The 23,941-nt window shown below is 36.4% G+C and overlaps 1 pseudogene; it reads right to left on the bottom strand.

Moving 5' to 3' along the window:
- On the bottom strand, positions 15,585-16,437 carry Or5b130-ps1 (olfactory receptor family 5 subfamily B member 130, pseudogene 1; annotated as a pseudogene).

Here is a 23,941-nt window from a genome sequence, read left to right as displayed (position 1 = left end):
CAGTTGATGCTTTCAGGGTAACACACCTAGAAATTGACATGACAAATGGATATTGAAAGTTGTACAGCCACAAAGGACTCAAGATCAACACACTCTGGAGACACTTGTACATCAACATTTATAGTAGTCCTTGTCATAAGAACTCAGAAATTGAACCAGCCGGGATCTCAATCAAAAATAACTGGCCCTGTCAAGAGTCCTGGATCAATGAGGGGCCATAATCAGAAATTGGATCATTTTGAACAATTTCTCTCTGTGTGTGTGTGTGTGTGTGTGTGTATGAGTGTGTAAAAGTGGAGAAATATATCAATTAAATATTCATTCATGAAAAGAACTTTGTACAGTCTTCTGAAACTAAACATGAGCTATAGAACATGTAGACTTTTAATGTTGTAGATTATAATTATTAGTAAATTAGAACATTGTCTTCTTCTAGAGTAAAAGCATCACCTCAGGATTTAAAAGTACTTAGAATATAATCTGGATACTCTTCAGCAGTAAAATAATTAGAAAAGCTGGGCCAAGAGTGAAAGGATTATTAGTAATACTGTATAGGTTACTCAGCTTCTTTACTAGTCTAGATAGTAACTTCACTTTTTGTTGCACATAAAAAATAAAAGTGGTTGGGTATTTTATCACAATTATAACTATTTCTACTTATAATAAAATATTTTAATACTTACTATTGTTCTAAGAACAGAAAAAGAAGAGTGAAAAGGTGTGGTAAGAAATATTTCATATCCAATATGTGGATTCAACATCCATTTCCAAAAAAAGAAAATATTTTACTCTTCATCTTCTCCATAGGCTGAGCTCTGCTGTGGAATAGAAACTGGTCTTGTACTATTCTCAATATGAAGGAAAGATTACAAGCTATATACATATCTCAGAAGGAAACAGTACATATGAGTGGATGTCTCTGGAGATGTATGAATCCATATTGATTCTTCAACTTGCCCTTAATGGAGCTGTCAGGTGATAATGTTTTTATTTTGTCTAACAGTGTTCATAAAGATATTGCAAAATAGGAGCATAGAAGAAAGAGCCTCCAATTATCAATCATAGATGTTGCACAACCAAGTTTCATACACACCAAAATGAAAAGACTGATTAAAACTTCTACATAAGAAACTTTAGTTACTTATGAAAGCATTCTGAGACAAGATTTATAACAAAAGTTAAGGTGCCTCAGGATACTTTATACTTTTAGTTTCAGCTTTGCAAAGAATATACTCATATTTCTTATCATAGCACATATCATTTGTGTATATGTTCTTAGTATTGTGTATATAAAATTTTAAGATTTCCCTCATTCTTCTCTAGGGTGTATCCTTGAAAGTCTACTTGACATCTTTGTTGAGACGTTTTCTGAATCTCTCCGTATCTAAGCTCTGTACTCCTCCCATTCCTTCTGTCAAGTCTGATAAGCCAGCTGTACACTGCCACTAAACTCTAGGTTTCCAAAGGACCCACACTACTTGTAACCACCACAGTACTTCATTCAACTACTCCACCCACCAAACATCCCAATTACTTCTCCAGAATCTAACCAGATGACTCTCCCTGTCCTATTTCTTCACACCCTCCCCACAAATCACCATATCATACCTGTGTTCTACTCACATATTTTCCTTGCCTAGTCTGGTTTCCTCTGCCTATAGCAGAAATAAGTCTAGGATTTAGCTATGAACCACTCTAGCTATCCTACAACACAAAGAAGTCTTCTATATCATATACAACTTCCACTATGCCAGATATAGCTCCACATGTAATTCTACTGAACATCAGTTTGATCACCTAAGTGTAACTCACCTGATTTCACCAAAGTATTTATCAAACTCTATGCTAAACTTGCTTTGACATCCTCCCCAAAGCCACAGCCAACTCTATTTAAATCAGATTTAAAACAAACAAACAAAAAAAAACATGCTCATATTGCAATTGCAAATATACCAAAATGTGAAAGATTAGGGTATTATATTTTTCCTTCAAAATCTATCAGTCCTAAAGAAATGTTTACTAATGATATTGTCCTATATGAACCCCAGGATACAGAATTTAAAAGAATAATTATAACACTCATCAAATAATTTAAGTATTTTAAAGAAGAAACAGATAAATAGCATAGTTAAATTAAAAATAAATAACTTAAGAATAATAAACACCTGAGTAAGGAACACAGAAACAGAAAGCTGATGGAAATAATGAAGACAACCTAAAACTTGTGAATGGAATTCAACATGGACATAGAAATTTCAAAAAGAATTAAGCTAAAATGAATTTGGAACTGCAACTAAGAAAAATACATAATGTTTATAAGTAGTGTGCAGCTTGTCCACAGTTTGCTTCTGTATTTCATCACACTATTCCACCCACTGAACATTCCACTTCCTTCTCCAGAATCTAGCCATTTGACTCTATAAGTCCTATCTATTTACATCTTCCCACAAACCTCCACATCATGCCTGTCTCCTACCCACATAGTGTCCAAGGCTAGGCTGGCCTTCTCTTCCTAAACAAGAGAAAATTTCAAAGATCTTTTCTATTTCTTTGAGTTGTGTAGGTACTTTCTTCAGCAATGGTGACTTACCATCTGTGGAAAGTAATCTATAGTTTTGGCAGTAGCCTGGCTTCTTTAGTGATTACAATGGGACCCCTTTGACTAACAGCTCAATTAGATATAACTCAATCCCAATACAGGGAGCTTCATTTAATGGCAAGAGCTTTCTCTGTGTCTCCACCCGTATTTGGTGATTTAATTTATATTGCCTTAATACATGCATATCTTTTAGGAAGCTTATAAAGCTTAAAATCTATTGGAATTCCATATAAACCCTCAAGCCTTCACCATCTTTGGTATGTGAAAATACTATTTATGTATGTTACCAAACATACATAACAGAAACACAAACACCAAAACAACCACAAACCCTTTGATCTACAATGGTTTCTGAACTTAAAAAATGCTAGTGTCATTGTGACACAAGGATTTTGAATAACCATCCATAATATGATTTGACTGAAGACCTACTTTGAGATAGAGTACATACACAAACTCTTTGAGTGAGAAAGAACATGAGACAAGATGTACCATGGACCTAGGATAAAACCAAATACTACTGACCTAAAACAAGAAAAAAAATAAGTGGTGGTAAATGAACTCCTAATAACATCCTGCTATCCTAATAAATTTGTACTTTGATCAGAAAATATTTTTTGATCTTCAGAAAATCTTCCAACTATAGCAGATGAGGACAATCATAAAGACCCACATTCATTGTGCAGCCCCCAAATGGGATGTTACTATCAAACTGATTCCCTAAGGATCTAGGAAACTCTGCAATATAGGAGGTATAAAGAGTATAAGAGACAGAGGCAATAGAGGACTTCAAGAAAAGACGGTCCTCTAAGTCAGCATGAATAACACATATATGAATACACAAAGACAAAGCTAACATGCTCAGGACTCACACAAATCTGCCTGAGAAAATGTCCTAGAGCTGAAAGTAGAATTGAACACATGCCCCCATTTCTAACCCAGACACAATCTTGAATTGGTAACCACTTTCCAAAGAAACTTTATTTTTCTCCAGGAGAATTTCACTGGATAAAAATGAATACTTAAGGGAGGTTGCCTGTGCAGCAATAGATGTTCAGCAAAAAATGAATTCATAGCATCTTTGGAGGTTCCAGTATCTCACAATATCATGTCATGGCTTCTTTATTTTTTAATTTTACTTTATTAATTTTTTATTTTCATTGCACTTATACACATACATTTTCTTCTGAGTTTTTACCCTATGTGTCATTTCTATACATAATATGGCTTTCAGTTTATTATTTTTATGAGACCCCTGGATGTATGAATGAATGAGTTACTATTTCTTGGGTTCTTTCCCTTCTATTTGTTTTGTTCAACTGTGATATATAGTATTTATTTTATAATATTGTCTTATATTTAATAAGTAATGAATATTACAAATTTCTATAAGAATTTTATACACATTTGTCCAAGGAATTAATTGATATTTTAGTATCTAAGACGTGTATAGAGTAGCATTTGCTGCAAAATACATCCTAATTTATTTTGAGAAGATGTGAATAAAATGTCAAGGGTTTAAGTGTTCTTGTTCTTGACTATCACCTCTTACCTATCTTGCTGTCTTTCCTCATAGCTATTGTATTTTGTTTACAGTTATTTTATTAGGGGGATATAAACAGACTAAATAAGAGAACTACTAACTTAGTGCTAAAATACAGTATATATTTCAAAAACGAAACATATAATATATGTATAAGTTAAATGAAAGAATTAATGAATCATTTGTATAAAATAGCATAGAAAGTAGCAGAAAAATAGCGAAAACTTGCACTATTCTTCAGCTTTGCTTTCAAGCTAAGGGTAGTACTTTTTAAATTATTTCTTGATTTTTAAAAATATTTTTATTATTTAATTTTTATATTAAATATTTTGGTCATATTCATTCGCATTTCCAACCTTAACAATATCCTCCACTCTTCCCTACCTACCCAACTCAAAAAATTAAATCCAATACAACCATAAAACAAAAATAGTAAAACAAAACACCTCTCCCCAAAAGAAAAAACAAAACACCAAACTGTAAGCCAATAAAAGCACACATGCATAAACTCACGAATAACTTGTAGACAACATTTTTGTTGGTCAACTACTCATGAACATGAGATCATACCTAGATCTGTTGATTTATCCAGTGTAATCAAATTAGATAAAACATATTGTCCTCTCCAGGAAGTATAAGTAAGTATAAATGAGAGTTTTGTTGTTAATCTTTACCCTAGTGGCTAATTTAATATATTTTCTTTTCTTTCTTCTTCTCTTCCTTCCTTTCTTTAAAACATATAAGAAAATAAATTATACTAATAGAAATGAAAATTCTCCTATTGAAATTGGACAAACCAAAAATGGAAAAGAACCCAGAAGAGGACAAAAGGATCAGGTAACCAGTAATTGCATATTCAGGAACCTCATTAAAAACTGGAAGCCATAATGTAATTGCAGAGGACTTGGTGTAGACTCATGGCATTTGGCATGCTGATTCAGTCTCTTTAAATGCATGTGAGATTTTCTCATGTTCAATTAGAGGGCCTTATTTTTGGGGTGTCCTCCATTACCTCTTGCTCTTATATACTTCATGCTTTCTCCTCTTTCTCAGGGTTCGATGTAAATTTTGTCTAAAGAGCTCTATATTTGTTCCCATCTACTGCAGGAGGAAGACTTTCTAATGATGATTGAACAAGGCACTGATCATAGTATAACCGTATGTCATGAAGAGACATTTTATTCTACATTTTTATTTAATTTTTAAAATAACAGTACTGATTGTTTTGTGCTAGGTCCTTGGGCTGTGTAATCTCAGGCTTTTACTCTCTGAAGTCATGCCAAGTTGTGTTCAAACACCATCTTGTGGAGTTGGCAATAAGTCAACTCAGTTATTGGTTTATTACTTCCATAAATTTGTATAACTATTGTCCTGGTATAACTTGCAGGGAGTACACTTTTGGAGATAGAATGATTTTTGTTGGTTTGGTGTTTATGTCTCCCTTTTAATAACATGCATAGTACTATTTTTAATAAAGACACTGGAATGTAGAATAGAGGCACTGTGTAAGCATTTGTGTGCTACCCTATGTTCAGTGAGTTTTATAGCTGTCACCTTCAGAAATTGAGCCTTTCATGAGTTTTGAGAAAGCAATCTCTAGCCTTGGGAATAGGAATGTATATGACTTGTTCTTTCATGACATGATCTGTCAAGAATTGTGTTAGAATTTTGATGGGAATCTCATTAAATTTGAAGATTGCTATTGCTAAGATGATCAATCCTACTGATTCATGATTATGAAAAATATTTCCAACTTCTGATTTCTTCTTCAATTTCATTCTTCAAAGAGGAAAATTTTCTTTTATACAAGTCTTTCACTTGCTTGGTTTGTGTTATCCAAAGATATTTTATATATTTGAGGCTAATGTGGGAGGTGTTGTTTGATTTCATTCACAGACCATTTGTTATTTGCATATAAAAAGGCTACTTTTGAGTTGTGTGTCCAGATACTTTAAGCTATTTCTCTGTCTATCTCTGTGTCTCTCTATGTCTCTCTCTCTCACACACACAAATTCATGCATACACACACACACACATGCACACACTTCTCACACTTTCTCAAATTCTCTCTCACTGTACACTCAACTCATGCACACCTCATGCACAACTTACTCTCTTTCCAACCATTCTTCACTTACTCTTTACATACTTTCCACCCATATTCAGATGGTCTCTATTGCCTTTTGTACCAGTCTTTTATTGATACTCCAAAAGCAGATAGAAAAAAAAGACATTGTATAATCACGGCAAAATCAAACTCAAAGAATAACCAAGGACACCGCCGGAACCTGAAGGGACAAACCAGATAAACAGGTCTCTGCACCCAAATCCCATGGGCAGGAGAGCTAAACTTTCAGAGAGGCAGACACGCCTGGGAAACAAGAAGAGACTGCACTCTGCACACATCTCTGACGCCAGAGGAAAACACCAAACGCCATCTGGAACCCTGGTGCATGGAGGCTCCAGGAAAGGGCGGCACAGATCTTTCTGGTTGCTGCCGCCGCAGAGAGCTCTTAGGCAACACCCCAAGAGCAAACTTGAGCCTCGGGACCACAGGTAAGACCAACTTTTCTGCTGCAAGTGACCTGCCTGGTGAACACAGGAACAGCTGAAGACCTGTAGATAGGAAAAACTACATGCCCAACAGCAGAACACTCTGTCCCCATAACTGGCTGAAAGAAAACAGGAAAACAGGTTTACAGCATTCCTGACATACAGGATTATAGGACAGTCTAGCCACTGTCAGAAATAGCAGAACAAAGTAACACTAGAGACAAGCTGATGGTGAGAGGCAAGCGCAGGAACCCAAGCAACAGAAACCAAGAGTACATGGCATCATCGGAGCCCAATTATCCCACCAAAGCAAACACGGAATATACAAACACAATAGAAAAGCAAGATCTAGTTTCAAAATCATATTTGATCATGATACTGGAGGACTTCAAGAAAGACGTGAAGAACTCCCTTAGAGAACAAGTAGAAGCCTACAGAGAGGAATTGCAAAAATCCCTGAAAGAATTCCAGGAAAACATAAATAAACAAGTAGAAGCCCATAGAGAGGAGTCACAAAAATCCCTGAAAGAATTCCAGGAAATCATAAATAAACAAGTAGAAGCCCATAGAGAGGAGTCACAAAAATCCCTGAAAGAATTCCAGGAAAACACAATCAAAAGTTGAAGGAATTAAAAATGGAAATAGAAGCAATCAAGAAAGAACACATGGAAACAACCCTGGATATAGAAAACCAAAAGAAGAGACAAGGAGCTGTAGATACGAGCTTCACCAACAGAATACAAGAGATGGAAGAGAGAATCTCAGGAGCAGAAGATTCCATAGAAATCATTGACTCAACTGTCAAAGATAATGTAAAGCGGAAAAAGCTACTGGTCCAAAACATACAGGAAATCCAGGACTCTATGAGAAGATCAAAACTAAGGATAATGGATATAGAAGAGAGTGAAGACTCCCAGCTCAAAGGACCAGTAATTATCTTCAACAAAATCATAGAAGAAAACTTCCCTAACCTAAAAAAAGAGATACCCATAGGCATACAAGAAGCCTACAGAACTTCCAATAGATTGGACCAGAAAAGAAACACCTCCCGTCACACAATAGTCAAAACACCAAACGCACAAAATAAAGAAAGAATATTAAAAGCAGTAAGGGAAAAAGGTCAAGTAACATATAAAGGCAGACCTATCAGAATTACACCAGACTTTTCACCAGAATCTATGAAAGCCAGAAGATCCTGGACAGATGTCATACTGACCCAAAGAGAACACAAATGCCAGCCCAGGTTACTGTATCCTGCAAAACTCTCAATTAACATAGATGGAGAATCCAAGATATTCCATGACAAAACCAAATTTACACAATATCTCTCTACAAATCCAGCACTACAAAGGATAACAAATGGTAAAGCCCAACAGAAGGAGGCAAGCTATACCCTAGAAGAAGCAAGAAACTAATCGTCTTGGCAACAAAACAAAAAGAAGAAAAGCACACAAACATAACCTCACATCCAAAAATGAATATAACAGGAAGCAATAATCACTATTCCTTAATATCTCTCAACATCAATGGCCTCAACTCCCCAATAAAAAGACATAGATTAACAAACTGGATACGCAATGAGGACCCTGCATTCTGCTGCCTACAGGAAACACACCTCAGACACAAAGACAGACACTACCTCAGAGTGAAAGCCTGGAAAACACCTTTCCAAGCAAATCGTCAGAAGAAGCAAGCTGGCCTAGCCATTCTAATATCAAATAAAATCAATTTTCAACTAAAATTAATCAAAAAAGATAAGGAAGGACACTTCATATTCATCAAAGGAAAAATCCACCAAGATGAACTCTCAACCCTAAATATCTATGCCCCGAATAAAAGGGCACCTACATACATAAAAGAAACTTACTAAAGCTCAAAGCACTCATTGCACCTCACATAATAATAGTAGGAGATTTCAACACCCCACTCTCATCAATGGACAGATCATGGAAACAGAAATTAAACAGTGATGTCGACAGACTAAGAGAAGTCATGAGCCAAATGGACTTAACAGATATTTATAGAACATTCTATCCTAAAGCAAAAGGATATACCTTCTTCTCAGCTCCTCATGGTACCTTCTCCAAAATTGACCATATAATTGGTCAAAAAATGGGCCTCAAGAGGTACAGAAAGATAGAAAAAATCCCATGCGTGCTATCTGACCACCACGGCCTAAAACTGGTCTTCCATAACAATAAGGGAAGAATGCCCACATATACGTGGAAATTGAACAATGCTCTACTCAATCATAATCTGGTCAAGGAAGAAATAAAGAAAGAAATTAAAGACTTTTTAGAATTTAATGAAAATGAAGGTATAACATACCCAAACTTATGGGACACAATGAAAGCTGTGCTAAGAGGAAAACTCATAGTGCTGAGTGCCTGCAGAAATAAACAGGAAAGAGCATATGTCAGCAGCTTGACAGCACACCTAAAAGCTCTAGAACAAAGAGAAGCAAATACACCCAGGAGGAGTAGAAGGCAGGAAATAATCAAACTCAGTGCTGAAATCAAAAAGGACGATAGAAAGAATCAACAGAACCAAAAGTTGGTTCTTTGAGAAAATCAACAAGATAGATAAACCCTTAGCCAGACTAACGAGAGGACACAGGGAGTGTATCCAAATTAACAAAATCAGAAATGAAAAGGGAGACATAACTACAGATTCAGAGGAAATTCAAAAAATCATCAGATCTTACTATAAAAGCCTATATTCAACAAAACTTGAAAATCTTCAGGAAATGGACAATTTCCTAGACAGATACCAGGTACCGAAGTTAAATCAGGAACAGATAAACCAATTAAACAACCCCATAACTCCTAAGGAAATAGAAGCAGTCATTAAGGTCTCCAAACCAAAAAGATCCCAGGTACAGACAGATTTAGTGCAGAATTCTATCAGACCTTCATAGAAGACCTCATACCAATATTATCCAAACTATTCCACAAAATTGAAACAGATGGAGCACTACTGAATTCCTTCTATGAAGCCACAATTACTAAACCACACAAAGACCCAACAAAGAAAGAGAACTTCAGACCAATTTCCCTTATGAATATCGACGCAAAAAAACTCAATAAAATTCTGTCAAACCCAATCCAAGAGCACATCAAAACAATCATCTACTATGATCAAGTAGGCTTCGTCCCAGGCATGCAGGGATGGTTTAATATACGGAAAACCATCAACGTGATCCATTATATAACAAAACCACATGATCATTTCATTAGATGCTGGGAAAGCATTTGACAAAATTTAACACCCCTTCATGATAAAAGTCCTGGAAAGAATAGGAATTCAAGGCCCATACCTAAACATAATAAAAGCCATACACAGCAAACCAGTTGCTAACATTAAAGTAAATGGAGAGAAACTTGAAGCAATCCCACTAAAATCAGGGACTAGACAAGGCTGCCCACTCTCTCCCTACTTATTCAATATAGTTCTTGAAGTTCTAGCCAGACCAATCAGACAACAAAAGGAGGTCAAGGGGATACAGATCGGAAAAGAAGGAGTCAAAATATCACTATTTGCAGATGATATGATAGTATATTTGAGTGACCCCAAAAGTTCCTCCAGAGAACTACTAAAGCTGATAAACAACTTCAGCAAAGTGGCTGGGTATAAAATTAACTCAAATAAATCAGTTGCCTTCCTCTATACAAAAGAGAAACAAGCCTAGAAAGAAATTAGGGAAACGACACCCTTCATAATAGACCCAAATAATATAAAGTACCTCGGTGTGACTTTAACCAAGCAAGTAAAAGATCTGTACAATAAGATAGGAAATAAGATGGATAGGATAGGAATGGCCGAGAACACCTAAAGAAATGTTTAACATCTTTAGTCATAAGGGAAATGCAAATCAAAACAACCCTGAGATTTCACCTCACACCAGTGAGAATGGCTAAGATCAAAAACTCAGGTGATGCAGATGCTGGCGAGGATGCGGAGAAAGAGGAACACTCCTCCATTGTTAGTGGGATTGCAGACTGGTACAACCATTCTGGAAATCAGTCTGGAGGTTCCTCAGAAAATTGGACATTGAACTGCCTGAGGATCCAGCTATACCCAAAAGTTGCCCCAGCATATAAAAAAGACACATGCTCCACTATGTTCATCTCAGCCTTATTTATAATAGTCAGAAGCTGGAAAGAACCCAGATGCCCTTCAACAGAGGAATGGATACAGAAAATGTGGTACATCTACACAATGGAATATTACTCAGCTATCAAAAAAATGACTTTATGAAATTCGTAGGCAAATGGTTGGAACTGGAAAATATCATCCTGAATGAGGTAACCCAATCACAGAAAAACACACATGGTATGCACTCATTGATAAGTGGCTATTAGCCAAAATGCTTGAATTACCCTAGATGCCTAGAACAAATGAAACTCAAGACGGATGATCAAAATGTGAATGCTTCACTCCTTCTTTAAAAGGGGAACAAGAATAGCCTTGGCAGGGAATAGAGAGGCAAAGATTAAAACAGACACAGAAGGAACACCCATTCAGAGCCTGCCCCACATGTGGCCCATGCATATACAGCCATACAATTAGACAAGATGGATGAAGCTAAGAAGTGCAGGCCGACAGGAGCCGGATGTAGATCTCTCCCGAGAGACACAGCCAGAATACAGCAAACACAGAGGCGTATGCCAGCATCAAACCACTGAATTGAGAATAGGACCCCCGTTGAAGGAATCAGAGAAAGAACTGGAAGAGCTTGAAGGGGTTCGAGACCCCATATGTACAACAATGCCAAGCAACCAGAGCTTCCAGGGACTAAGCCACTACCTAAAGACTATACATGGACTGACCCTGGACTCTGACCTCATAGGTAGCAATGAATATCCTAGTAAGAGCACCAGTGGAAGGGGAAGCCCTGGGTCCTTCTAAGACTGAACCCCCAGTGAACTAGATTGTTGGGGGGAGGGCGGCCAGGGTGGGGAGGCTGGGGAGGGGAACACCTATAGAGAAGGGAAGAGGGAAGGGGGATGTTTGCCCGGGAAACCGGGAAAGGGAATAACACTCGAAATGTATATAAGAAATACTCAAGTTAAAAAAAAAAAGAATAACCAAATCTCACAAAGAATCAAGAATTATAATTTTACTATAGTAATCCTGCCAATCCATGAACACAGGAGATCTTTCCATCTTCTGAGATCTTTTTCAGTTTCTTTCTTCAGAGGTTTGAAGTTCTTTCATAAAATCTTTCACTTGCTTCGCAAAAGTCACCACCAGGTATTTTATATTATTTGGGACTGTTATGAAGGGGGTCGTTTCCCTAATTTCTTTCTGGGCTTGTTTCTCTTTTGTATAGAGTAAGTGTACTGATTTATTTGAGTTAATTTTATACCCAGCCACTTTGCTGAAGGTGTTTATCAGGTTTAGTAGTTCTCTGGTGGAACTTTTGGGATCATTTAAGTATACAATCATATCATCTGCAAATAGTGATATTTTGACTTCTTCCTTTCCCATCTCTATTCCTTTGATCTCCTTTTGTTGTCTGATTGCTATTGCTAGGACTTCGAGAACTATATTGAATAAGCAGGGAGAGAGAAGGCAGCCTTGTCTAGTCCCTGATTTTAGTGGGATTGGTTCAAGTTTCTCTATGTTTAGTTTAATATTAGCTACTGGTTTGCTGTATATGGCTTTTGCTATGTTTAGGTATGGGCCTTGAATTTCTCTTCTTTCCAGGACTTTTATCATGAAGGGGTATTGAATTTTGTCAAATGCTTTCTCATCATCTGAGGAAGTGATCATGTGGTTTTTATCTTTCAGTTTGTTTCTATAGTGGATTACATTGATGATTTTCCGTATATTAAACCATCCCTGCATCCCTGGAATAAAGCCTACTTGGTCATGATGGATGATGGTTTCGATGTGCTCTTGGATACGGTTTGTAAGAATTTTATTGAGTATCTTTGTGTCGATATTCATAAGGGAAATTGGTCTGAAGTTCTCTTTCTTTGTTGGGTCTTTGTGTGGTTTAGGTATAAAAGTAATTGTGTCTTCATAGAAGGAATTTAGTAGCGCTCCATCTGTTTCATTTTCGTGGAATAGTTTGGATAGTATTGGTATGAGGTCTTCAATGAAGGTCTAAAGAATTCTGCACTCAACCCATCTAGACCTGGGCTCTTTTTGGTTGGGAGCCTTTTAATGACTGATTCTATTTCTTTAGGAGTTATGACGTTGTTTAAATGGTTTATTTGTTCCTGATTTAACTTCGGTACCTGGTATCTGTCTAGGAAATTGTCCATTTTTTCCACATTTTCAAGTTTTGTTGAATATAGGCTTTTGTAGTAGGATCTGATGGGTTTTTTTGAATTTTCCTCTGGCTCTGTTGGTATGTCTCCCTTTTCATTTCAGATTTGGTTAATTTGGACACATGCTCTGTGTCCTCTGGTTATTCTGGCTAAGGGTTTATCTATCTTGTTGATTTTCTCAAAGAACCAGCCAATTCTTCATAGAGTTACACAGAACAATTTGCAAATTCTTCTGGAATAACAAAAATCCCTGGATAGATTAAACTATCCTCAACAATAAAAAGACTTTCAGGGGAATCAGTATCCTTGAACTCAAGCAATATTACAGAGCAATAGTGATAAAAACTGTTTGATATTAGTACAGAGACAGACAGATAGAAGAGTGGAATAGAATTGCAGACCCAGAAATGAACCCACACACCTATGGGCACTTGAATTTTTGACAAAGGAGCCAAAACTACCCAATCGAAAAAAGCATTTTCAGCAAATGGTGCTGGTTCAACTGGAGGTCAATAAGTAAAAGAATGTAGATCTATCTATCCATTCTTATCATCCTGTACAAAGCTTAAGTCCCAGTGGATCATGGACATCCACGTCAAATCAGATACACTCAAACTAATAGAAGAAAAAAATGGGGAAGCATCTCGAACACGTGGGTACTGGAGAAAATTTCCTGAACACAACACCAATGACTTATGCTCTAAGATCAAGAATTGACAAATGGGATCTCATAAAACTGCAAAGCTTCTGTAAGGCAAAGAACACTGTTGTTAGGAAAAAACAGCAACCAACAGATTGGGAAAAGTTCTTTACCAATCCTACAACTGATAGGGGGATTATATCCAAAATATACAAAGAACTAAAGAAGTTAGACTCCAGGGAGATAAATAACCCTAAAAAATGGGTACAGAACTAAACAAAGAACTCACAGCTGAAGAATGCTGAATGGCTGAGAAACACCTAAAGAAATGGTCAACATCTTTAGTCATAAGGGAAATACAAATCAAAACAACCCTGAGATTGCACCTCACACCAGTCAGAATGACTCAGATCAAAAACTCATGTTACAGCAGATGCTGCCAAGGATGTGAAGAAAGAAGAACACTCCTCCATTGTTAGTGGGATTGCAGACTGGTACAACCATTCTGGAAATTAGTCGGGAGGTTCCTTAGAAAATTGAACATTGAACTACCTGAGGACCCAGCTATACCTCTCTTGGGCATTTACCCAAAAGATGCCCCAACATATAACTAAGACACATCTTCCACTATGTTCATAGCAGACTTCTTTATAATAGCAAGAAGCTGGAATGAACCCAGATGTCCTTCAACAGAGGAATGGATACAGAAATTGTGGTACATCTAAGCAATGAAATACTACTCAGCTATCAAAAACAATGATTTTATGAAATTCATAGTCACATCGATGGATCTGGAAAATATCCTCCTGAGTGAGGTAACCCAATCACAGGAAAAACACATATAGTATGCACTCATTGATAAGTGGATATTAGCCCAAATGCTCAATTTACCCTAGATGCACAGAACACATGAAACTCAAGAAGGATGATGAAAATTCAAATGCTTCACTCCTCCTTTAAAAGGGGAACAAGAATACCCTTGAGGGGGAATAGGGAGACAAAATTTAGAACTGAGGCTGAAGGAACATGCATTCAGAACTTGCCCCACCTGTGGCCCATACAAATACAGCCGCCAAACTAGATAAAATGGATGAAGAAAATAAGTGCAGGCTTACAGGAACCGGATGTAGATGTCTACAGAGAGACAGAGCCAGAATATGGCAAATATTCTGGTGAATGCCAGCAGCAAACCACAGAACTGAGAAGGGGACCCCCGTTGACGGAATCAGAGAAAGGACTGAAAGAGATTGAAGGGTCTTGAGACCCCATATGAACAACAATGCCAACCAACCAGAGCTTCCAGGGACTAAGCCACTACCCTAAGACTATACATGGACTGATCCTGGGCTCCAACTGCATAGGTAACAATGAATAGCCTAGTCAGATCACCAGTGGAAGGGGAATCCCTTGGTCCTGCCCAGATTGAACCCAAAGTGAATGTGATTTTTGGGAGGATGGCGGTAAAGGGGGAAGTATGGGGAGGGGAACACCCATACAAAAGGGGAGGGGAGGAGTTAGGGGGATGTTGGTCAGGAAACCACTGGGAAAGTTAATAACAATTGAAGTGTAAATAACAAATACCCAAGTTAATAAAGATCGAGAAATAAAAAGGAAAAGGATAAAAAAAACAAAAAAAAAAGAAAAGAAAAACCCCCCAAAAACAAACAAACAAAAAGAAAAAAAGAAAAAACTACAAGTCAAGCTTCAAGGCTTCCAGCATGGCTATTCTAACTGTACTGCAGTTTATTGAAATGTACAGAATTAGAGCCCGGGCAAGTTTCCTTTGAGTCACTATTTCATTGTAGCTCTTTAATATTTTATTTGTGAGTGCCTTACAATAAACTGGTTCTTGTTTAAAATAAAAATGGAACTAATTTCTATAATAACATCCAAATTAACTTTATATTGTCAGAATACAAAAGTAATAAACAGAAAATACTTATAACAAATATACCCTGAACTTAAGATACGTTACAAGTAACTGGCTAATCCCAGTGAAGGCAAAGCTTTTCTAGAAATCTTCTTGAATGCATTCCTGACTTCTTTATTTCTCAGGCTGTATACTAGAGGGTTCAGCATGGGGATGACCATGGTGTAGAACACAGATGCCATTTTGTCAGTGTCCATGGAGTGCCTTGAGCTGGGCTGTAAGTAGAAAATTGAAACAGTGGTAAGGTGGGATGCACAGGTGGAAATGGCCTTCTTTTGGCTCTCAGCAGAGTTCATTCTCAGAATTGCAACAAAAATGAGTAAGTAAGAAGTCAAGATAATGAATAGAGTAAAGCCAACATTGAATGCTGTCAACATGAATAGTATGATTTCATTTGTGTAAATACTTGAGCAAGAAAACAGCTAATAGTGGGGGAAATATCACAGAAAAAGCGATTTACCACATTGGAATGTCAAAAGGAAAGATGAAAAGTGAAAGCAACATGGATGGAAGATTGTTAGAGTTCACTGACATATGATCCAGCCAGAAATCGGGCACAATTCATAGTTCTCATGGTGGTGGAGTAATGCAAGGGTTTGCACAGTGCTGCATGATGTCATATGCCATTGAGGCCAGGAGAAAACTCTCAATAGTAGCAAATGCTGCAAAGAAGACCATCTGGGCTGCACATGTATCATAGAATATGATCTTGTCTTCTGTGACAAACCCTTCTAATACCTTGGGAGTGACAGCTGAGGCATAAACACGGTCTACAAGGGAGAGATTACTGAGGAAAAAGTACATGGGAGTGTGTAGTCTAGAGTCCAAGAGAATCAACAAAATCATCCCAAGATTCCCAACCAAGGTGGTCAAATAAATGAGAGTGAAGATAATAACCCAGCAAGAATAAATTCAGTCACTTCTGAAATATTCTGCATCAGTTTTATATGGGAATTATGACAGTCTCCTAGGATGAAAGAAAAGTATTTTATCTGTATATCGGCAAAATATCTTAAGAATGTTCACATTCTCTTAATCACATGTCAGCTTTCTTTTCTGTGTTAAATGGCTTAATCTGAATTCTGTGGAGGAATGACCTAAATGAAGTTACTTACCTGGTAGTGGTCAAATGGAAATTGTCACTTCATTGCTGTCCATAGGTTTTCCTATTATAAACCTATGTCATATTTCAGTTTCTCATAAGTGAAAATGTTATTTTCAGTAACATACATAGGACTGATTTTTTGCAAAATTTATAAGCATATTTTATGAGTTGTGCATCAGAATCTTACTCAAAACTAAAGCAATGTAGGAACAACCAATTATTCTTCTCTTTGTGTTAGTAACAAAACCTATCCAATGAATTTTCCATCTGTAATACTTCCATCAATTTTAACACACTAACTGGGGCTATACTGAATTTTGGGTGTTGGTTCATGAGTACTCGGTTTTATAACTAAGTTACTAAGGTCTTTCTTAAATTATTTCCTTTTAACATTGGACAAGATGATAACTTCTTGTTGTATGGAGCATGTTCATTGTGAAGTTTAGATATATCAAAACACTCATTTGAAAACCTAAGGTCATAGTGTTTCAAAAAGTTGAAATACTTTGAAATGCTTTCATTATATATAGTGGGCACTATTTTATTTTATATTATATATGTTGCTGTTTTCTATTACCACCACACAAGTTTGTTATACTTGCATGTGAGGGAGAATGCCGTAAAAACTATTGGATAGCTAGTTTGGTCTCTTCATATAATGTGTAACTTCAAATATAGTGTATTAAAAGTACATCTTGTTTTACCATTACCATGGTAGACTGCATGACACTTGAAAATGCAGCTATGATTTCAAATGAGTCTCCTTAACTTGGGATCTACTCTCAACTTGAAAATCTTAGGTATACTTATTTCTCGGCATTAATAACTTCTTATGTTCAAGGCATCAGATAATGTAATCTTATTCCTTTAAATGAGCAGTATTCAAATGATACTTTCTCTTCATGTACTTAAATTGAAAGAAATGTGTAAATTTTTGCATGTATAAAAGATACTATTTTACATCATGTAAATCATAGCCATTACCATTCCAGTCCTTGTTTATCTTTTCTTCATATATTCATAAAATCAGCTTATCATATTCATACCTAAATGTTAATTCTCTCAGGAAACAGACACTTGTAACTGATATATTTAAATTGATGTTGAAAGTTCTACAACCTTATGAAATTAACAGTGAGCTGAAATTATCTGATCCTTTAGAACATTTTAAATAGAAAATTAAAACTTGGGCTCCCTCTGGAGTGAAACTAGTAGGATCTAAATGTCTTTAGAGGAGAATTTTGGCTCTTCTAGTGCAGCATATTTGTCATAAGAACAATGGGACAAAATTGAAAAGATTTTCAATAATCAAGTATCTCTGGACCTGTTGCTTTAATGTTTTAAATATTAATTTCACTTATTTGTTTGTATCTATAAATCAAAATGAAAATAGATTGGTATTTACAGTTATGTCTACCAATATTTACATGTTTTAATACTTACTTAATACTTAGTGTTGTGCTAGAAACAGAAAAATAGAAGGCAAAAGGAAGGCTGTGTGATATTTCACGTCCAGTGCATTGACCTAACATACATAACTATGACAGTATATTGATATTGTCCTTCTCCACATGTAGAGCTCTGCTGTGAACTAGAATCTTGTCTTATAATATTGCCAATATAATAACATAACTAGAAGCTATATCTAGAAGCTGTATCTCAGGGGGAACAGTACATATAATTGGGTGTCCCTAGAGACTAATGAACTTACATTGGTTTTTAACATTGATGGAGATTGCAAAATATAGTGTTTGCATTTTGTCTAACAGCACATATGAAGATATTGGGGAATATACACTCAGATGAAAAAGTCCCCAGTTTTAAAACACAGTTTTCCACAACAAGGTTGAACAGAGAAATGGAAAGCAAATAAGAAATCAACTTTAAAGTCCATTATATGTAGCAGAGGATGGACTTGCTGAGCACCTATGGAAGGAGAAGCACTTGTTCCTGCAAAGGCTGGACCTCTAGTGTCAGGGAATGTGGGGGGAGTGGTAAGTGGAGATGGATGGGGAGGGGAACACACTTATAGATGATAGGAAGGGGGAGGGTATAGGAGTCTTATGCACAGGAATCTGGGAAGGGGAATAACATTTGAAATGTAAATAAAGAAATATCCAATAAAACTTTTTTCCATAAACAACTTTAGCAACTTATTCAAGCAGTGTGATAGCAATTTTCCTCAAAAGTTAGGAGTTAGAACTTTTACTTCTTCATTTTAAGCATTATAAAAAGATACTTAAGTTTACATAGTATGTTATTTTGAGTATATGTGTTTTCTTTTTTTTTTTTTTTTCTTTTTCTTTTTTTCGGAGCTGGGGACCGAACCCAGGGCCTTGCACTTGCTAGGCAAGCGCTCTACCACTGAGCTAAATTCCCAACCCCATGTGTTTTCTTTTTACTTATTAATTTATATCTAGCTCAGAGCACTTCTTCTGTTCACCTCTTTACACAATCCTTCCCCTATCCTTCCTCCTCTTCTCTACTGAGCAGGTGGCCACCCCTGGTTATTCCCCCTGGTATTTCAAGTGTCTGTGACCCTAAGGGCTTCCTCTGCTACCAAAGCCAGACAATGAAGCCAAGCTAGAAGAATGTATCCCACATACAGGGAACAGATGTTGGGATTACCCCTGTTCCAGTTGTTCAAGACTCATATGAAATTTAAGCTGTTCATATGCTACATATGTGCAAGGAGGCCTAGATACAGCCCTCTAAGTTCTTTGATTGTTGGTTCAGAAAATGAAAACCCCAAGGGTCCAGGTTACTCTACCTTTATGGGCTACAATCCTTCCTCCTATTCTTCCATAAGAGCCCACAAGCTCCTTGAGACTTTCTACATTCTTCTCCATTGTCTTTCCTTAACATACCTATTCTTCGCAAATCTCCAGACCTAGTTTGAGTACCACCCACATAGTGTCCTAGCCTAGTGTAGATATTCCTCAACCAAATGGATCCTCATACATCATATTCAAATTCTTCCAAACTAAATCAAACCCCATACTCCAAGCATAGACAAGAAAGCAAGTCAAGAACACAATCTCAATCCCTTTTGTCCATGTGACTTTATTCCACCCATTCCATTTCTAATCACAAGTTTCATCCTGTTACATACTTCCTGCCCATTTCCTCTACTGTATTCTCTGAGTCTAAGAAAGTACTATATACTATTCATGCTTCTGAAGTACTTAACTGTTGTCCTTGAAAGTGATGCAGTTGAGGAAAGGCTGCAAACATGTGGTATGGACCTGTAAAGCTTACATGTCAACAGTACCAACATCCAGGGAAGCATTTTCTTATGGAGAGAATCATCTTTCTCATCTGTGGAACTCTGCTGTGGAACAGAATTAAGTCTTGTACTTTACATTTTAAAGTTTAAGATGACAAGATTTGCAAATATCTCATTGGGAGCAACTCCATGAGAATGGCTATCTCTAGAACCTCATGATCCTACAAAGGCCATCCAAACTACCAAGTCAGAAGCCTGTAAATACTTTGTCTGTGATGGTTTATGAGTATATTGAGGAAGGGAATTTCAGGAAATACAGCCTGTTCAAATCAGTTGAGCTAGACACAAGTTAGGCAGAAAAATAATATTAAAATTCATTGAAATCTCTTTGTATATGATACAATAACTTTTGCAATTTTTATTATTATATATTTATTGTTTAAAGTTTTCAATTTTAAATATATTTGATAATATTTTTCCTCTCTGTCAGTACATAACTGTCACACAAGATCCTTTGTATGACATTAGATAAAATTTTTTCAACTTTTTTGTCAAGAAAATATCCACTTTTGTTTTTACCACAAAATCATTATCTGCATTAATTTTTCTTATTAATTTTAATATATAAAATAGCAATACATTATGGATAGAGGTAAAGTGCATAATTTTATGATAAAATATAGATACACACAATGAAATGATCATTTTGGTATAATTAGAATATTTATTACATATATAATTTTGGCTTTAAGAACATAAATATGGGGCTGAAGAGATGGCTCAACGGTTAAGAGCACCTGACTACTCTTCCAGAGGTCCTGAGCTCAATTCCCAGCAACCACATGGTGGCTCACATCCATCTGTAAAGACATCTGATGCCCTCTTCTGGTGTATCTGAAGATAGCTACAGTGTACTCATATATAATAAATGAATAAATCTTAAAAAAAGAACATAAATATGAGGTTGCATTTTTAAAAAATACATTAATATATCATGTACTAGTAGTGCATGGAGCAATTATTTCTTTGAAAAATTAAGAGAATTGATTTGTTTATCTGATCTCAAGTTCCACAGTGAAACTTTCAGTAGCCTTAGAGACTCAGCTCCTTAATACATTGGTAGAGCGTGGGGACTTTATTATCAGAGATCTATACCTAAGCAAAACTTGGATTTGTAAACTTAATGGGGAAAGTAGTTCCAAGAAGAGAAAAAATCATGCAAAGTTGATTTTCTTAAAGAGTGAATGGAAAGTAGTCATGAGGTTCCATTTTTTAATTCTTGGTCTTAGAGCCTAAGCCATTCGGAGTTATTTAGGAAAATTATCCTCATTCCAATGATTTCCAGGCTCTCTCCTATTTCCTCTTCTATTAAATGTAGTATATCTGGTTTTATGTTGAGATACTTGAGCCCCTTAAACTTGAGCTTTATACATGTTGGCAAATATGTCTCTATTTTGTTTTTCTGCATACAGGCTGCCAGTTAGACCAGCACCATAGATTGAAGATGCTTTGTTTTATTCCATTGTGTACTTTTGTCTTCTTTGTCAAATATCAAGTGTCCATGTTTTATTGCTGAGTCTTCTATTCTATTACATTGATCAACCTGTTTCTGTACTAATATCATGAAGTTTTATCACTATTGCTCTGTAGCTATAACTTGATGTCAGATAACTTCCCGATGAAGTTCTTTTACTGTTAACAATTGCTTTCCCTATCCTGGGACTTTTGTTTTTTTCATATGAAATTGAGAAATGTACTTTCCCTGTCTGTGAATAATCGTGTTAGAATTTTGATGGGGTTGCACTGAATATGTAGATTGCTTTTGGTAGAATGGCCACTTTTATTAGTTTGACCCTACCAGTCCATGACCATAGGAGGGATATCTTTCCATTTTGTTTAGTTTTTCTTTGATTTCCTTCTTGAGATACTTGAAGTTATTGTCATGCAGATTTCTCACTGGTTTGATTTGAGTTACCCAAACTAATTTTATATTATTTTGAACTATTTTTAACGCTGTATCTTTTCTTTCTCAGCCCATTTATCCTGAGGTCTATCCCTTGAAATATTGCCCTTTTTCCTTTAACATAGGATATTAATCTCATGTTGCCTGTCAAGACAATATTGCTGTTCTTAAAATCCTATAATCTGAATCCCCAGTCCTGCCCAGTTTCGCATTTGTGAGCAATGGGTGAGAAGACACAGAATCAATGGCTCAACCTCATGGAACAGGGGAGAATGCAATAGTAAGATCATGCCTTAATTCACTGGGAATGTCCTTTATATACTACACCTCCATCACCTTGGTCTCAAGCAAGTGTGTCCTCTATGTGGGAGTTAGTTATTGGCTGTCATTAGCTGTACCACCAATATTTATTCAGTCGGGCAACCTTCAGTTTGTTTATGTGGAAGCAGCCACCTGGCAGCAGGACTTTTCTGTTCTTCCTACAAGACCCACCAATAGTTGCCTCCAGACTTACAACTATACTTAACAATACTAAAAGCAGGCACTTAGGAGTATGGATAGAAAACTTAGTCCATTAGGAGGTATCTAACACTAATAAAGACATTTTTGAGTTTGCTAATTCATCCAAGCTAAGGGCTGGGAAACATGTGGAAATGGATATTAAGACTGTGGGATAGTGGTGGAAAGACCAAAATTCTGTATCAGGCTAAATTTATTGAAATGAGCCTTCTGAGCAGAGATTCTCGGTTTAATACAGAAGCTCATTTAATTAATAATAGTTTCAAAAGATTCTTTGAATTGCCAGCTGAAGTATTATTCCAAAAATAAGCCACTGGGAACAATTTTGATTTAGTGTTGATAAAGTGATTTTAAGGCACTAGAAAAGAACAATGGTAGACTGGGCACACTGTGTAAAAACCTAATCCCCCACAATGGGAAGTCCTAGAGTAAATAACCTTCACTTATCTGTAGGACATAAAATAATAAGTGAGACACCAGCACATTTGAAGTGCTTTATTTTTATCCATTGTGTCCTGTCAGACCTTAGCATTGACAATATTGATGTGCATTTTGGATAATTATATACAAAGGGTTTAAATGTGTTCTCAGGTTGCAGAGGTCAGATGGCAATGCTGAATTTCCAAAGTCAAGGTGATCATAATTATCCTAACGCTCACGATAGATGAAATAATGTTCATACTTGCCTAAAAGGTAATGGTAAGCACAGGCAAAGTGAATTATATGGTGCCACGACAGGTATGATCATTTGGTACTGGGTAATGAATCATGGTGTCTCCATTCATAAACTATATAAGAAATGTCCTAAAATGTTTGATCTGTATAGGCAGAAAAATTCTCAAACAAATGTAAGAAAGTCACATTGTTGCAAAGAAATTTTGCCTCATGAATCATTTTCCAGATGAGATAATTTGCAGACAGACAACACATAGAATGAAAGAACAGCCAGTTTTCCCAGAGGAAGGACCTTGATAAAACACCTAAATGTTTTACTGTTATCTTTTATTCAGTCTTTCTGCACTAAGGAACCTACAGCCTTTCACAAAGGTAACTATATACTGCAAAAGAAAACAATCAGACACTCGAGGATCTGATGAATACTTCTTATAAATTAATGCTGATTCTGTGAGATTTCTAAGAAACATTTTATCTCCCCAGCTAAAGTAGGGGTTTGTGGAGGTCGTGGGTTGAGTTTTGATTGAAGTTCTACTTGTAGTATGTCTAGTGGGAGCCCAAATTTACACTGTGGTTATTTTCCCAGTCTCATAGTGTATGACTGGGAAAGATATACTTAGAAAGTAGACCCTCAGCAATGGGGTGATGGCGATTATTGTTGGAAAGGCTATAGAGAAGTCTTTAGGCTTTTCTTTGCCAAAGAAAATGGTCAACCAACGCCTGTATCATATCCCTGAAGGAATTGAAGAAATTAGTGCTACCATCCAGTATCAAGGATAACATGAGCAAATTAACCATCCTGCTAGTTTTACACTACCCTAAGTCCTGAAGCATGACTAAATTCTCTTGTTCTTGTTATCAATGTGTTGTCTAGTGTGAAGGAACATTTGCTGAGTTCAGACTATGAGAA

The sequence above is a fragment of the Rattus norvegicus genome, chromosome 1, assembly GCF_021556685.1.
Source record: "Rattus norvegicus strain SHRSP/BbbUtx chromosome 1, alternate assembly SHRSP_T2T, whole genome shotgun sequence".
Taxonomy (NCBI): domain Eukaryota; kingdom Metazoa; phylum Chordata; class Mammalia; order Rodentia; family Muridae; genus Rattus; species Rattus norvegicus.
Note: the sequence above shows the minus strand (reverse complement) of the source record. Positions and strands in the feature narration are given on the sequence as shown.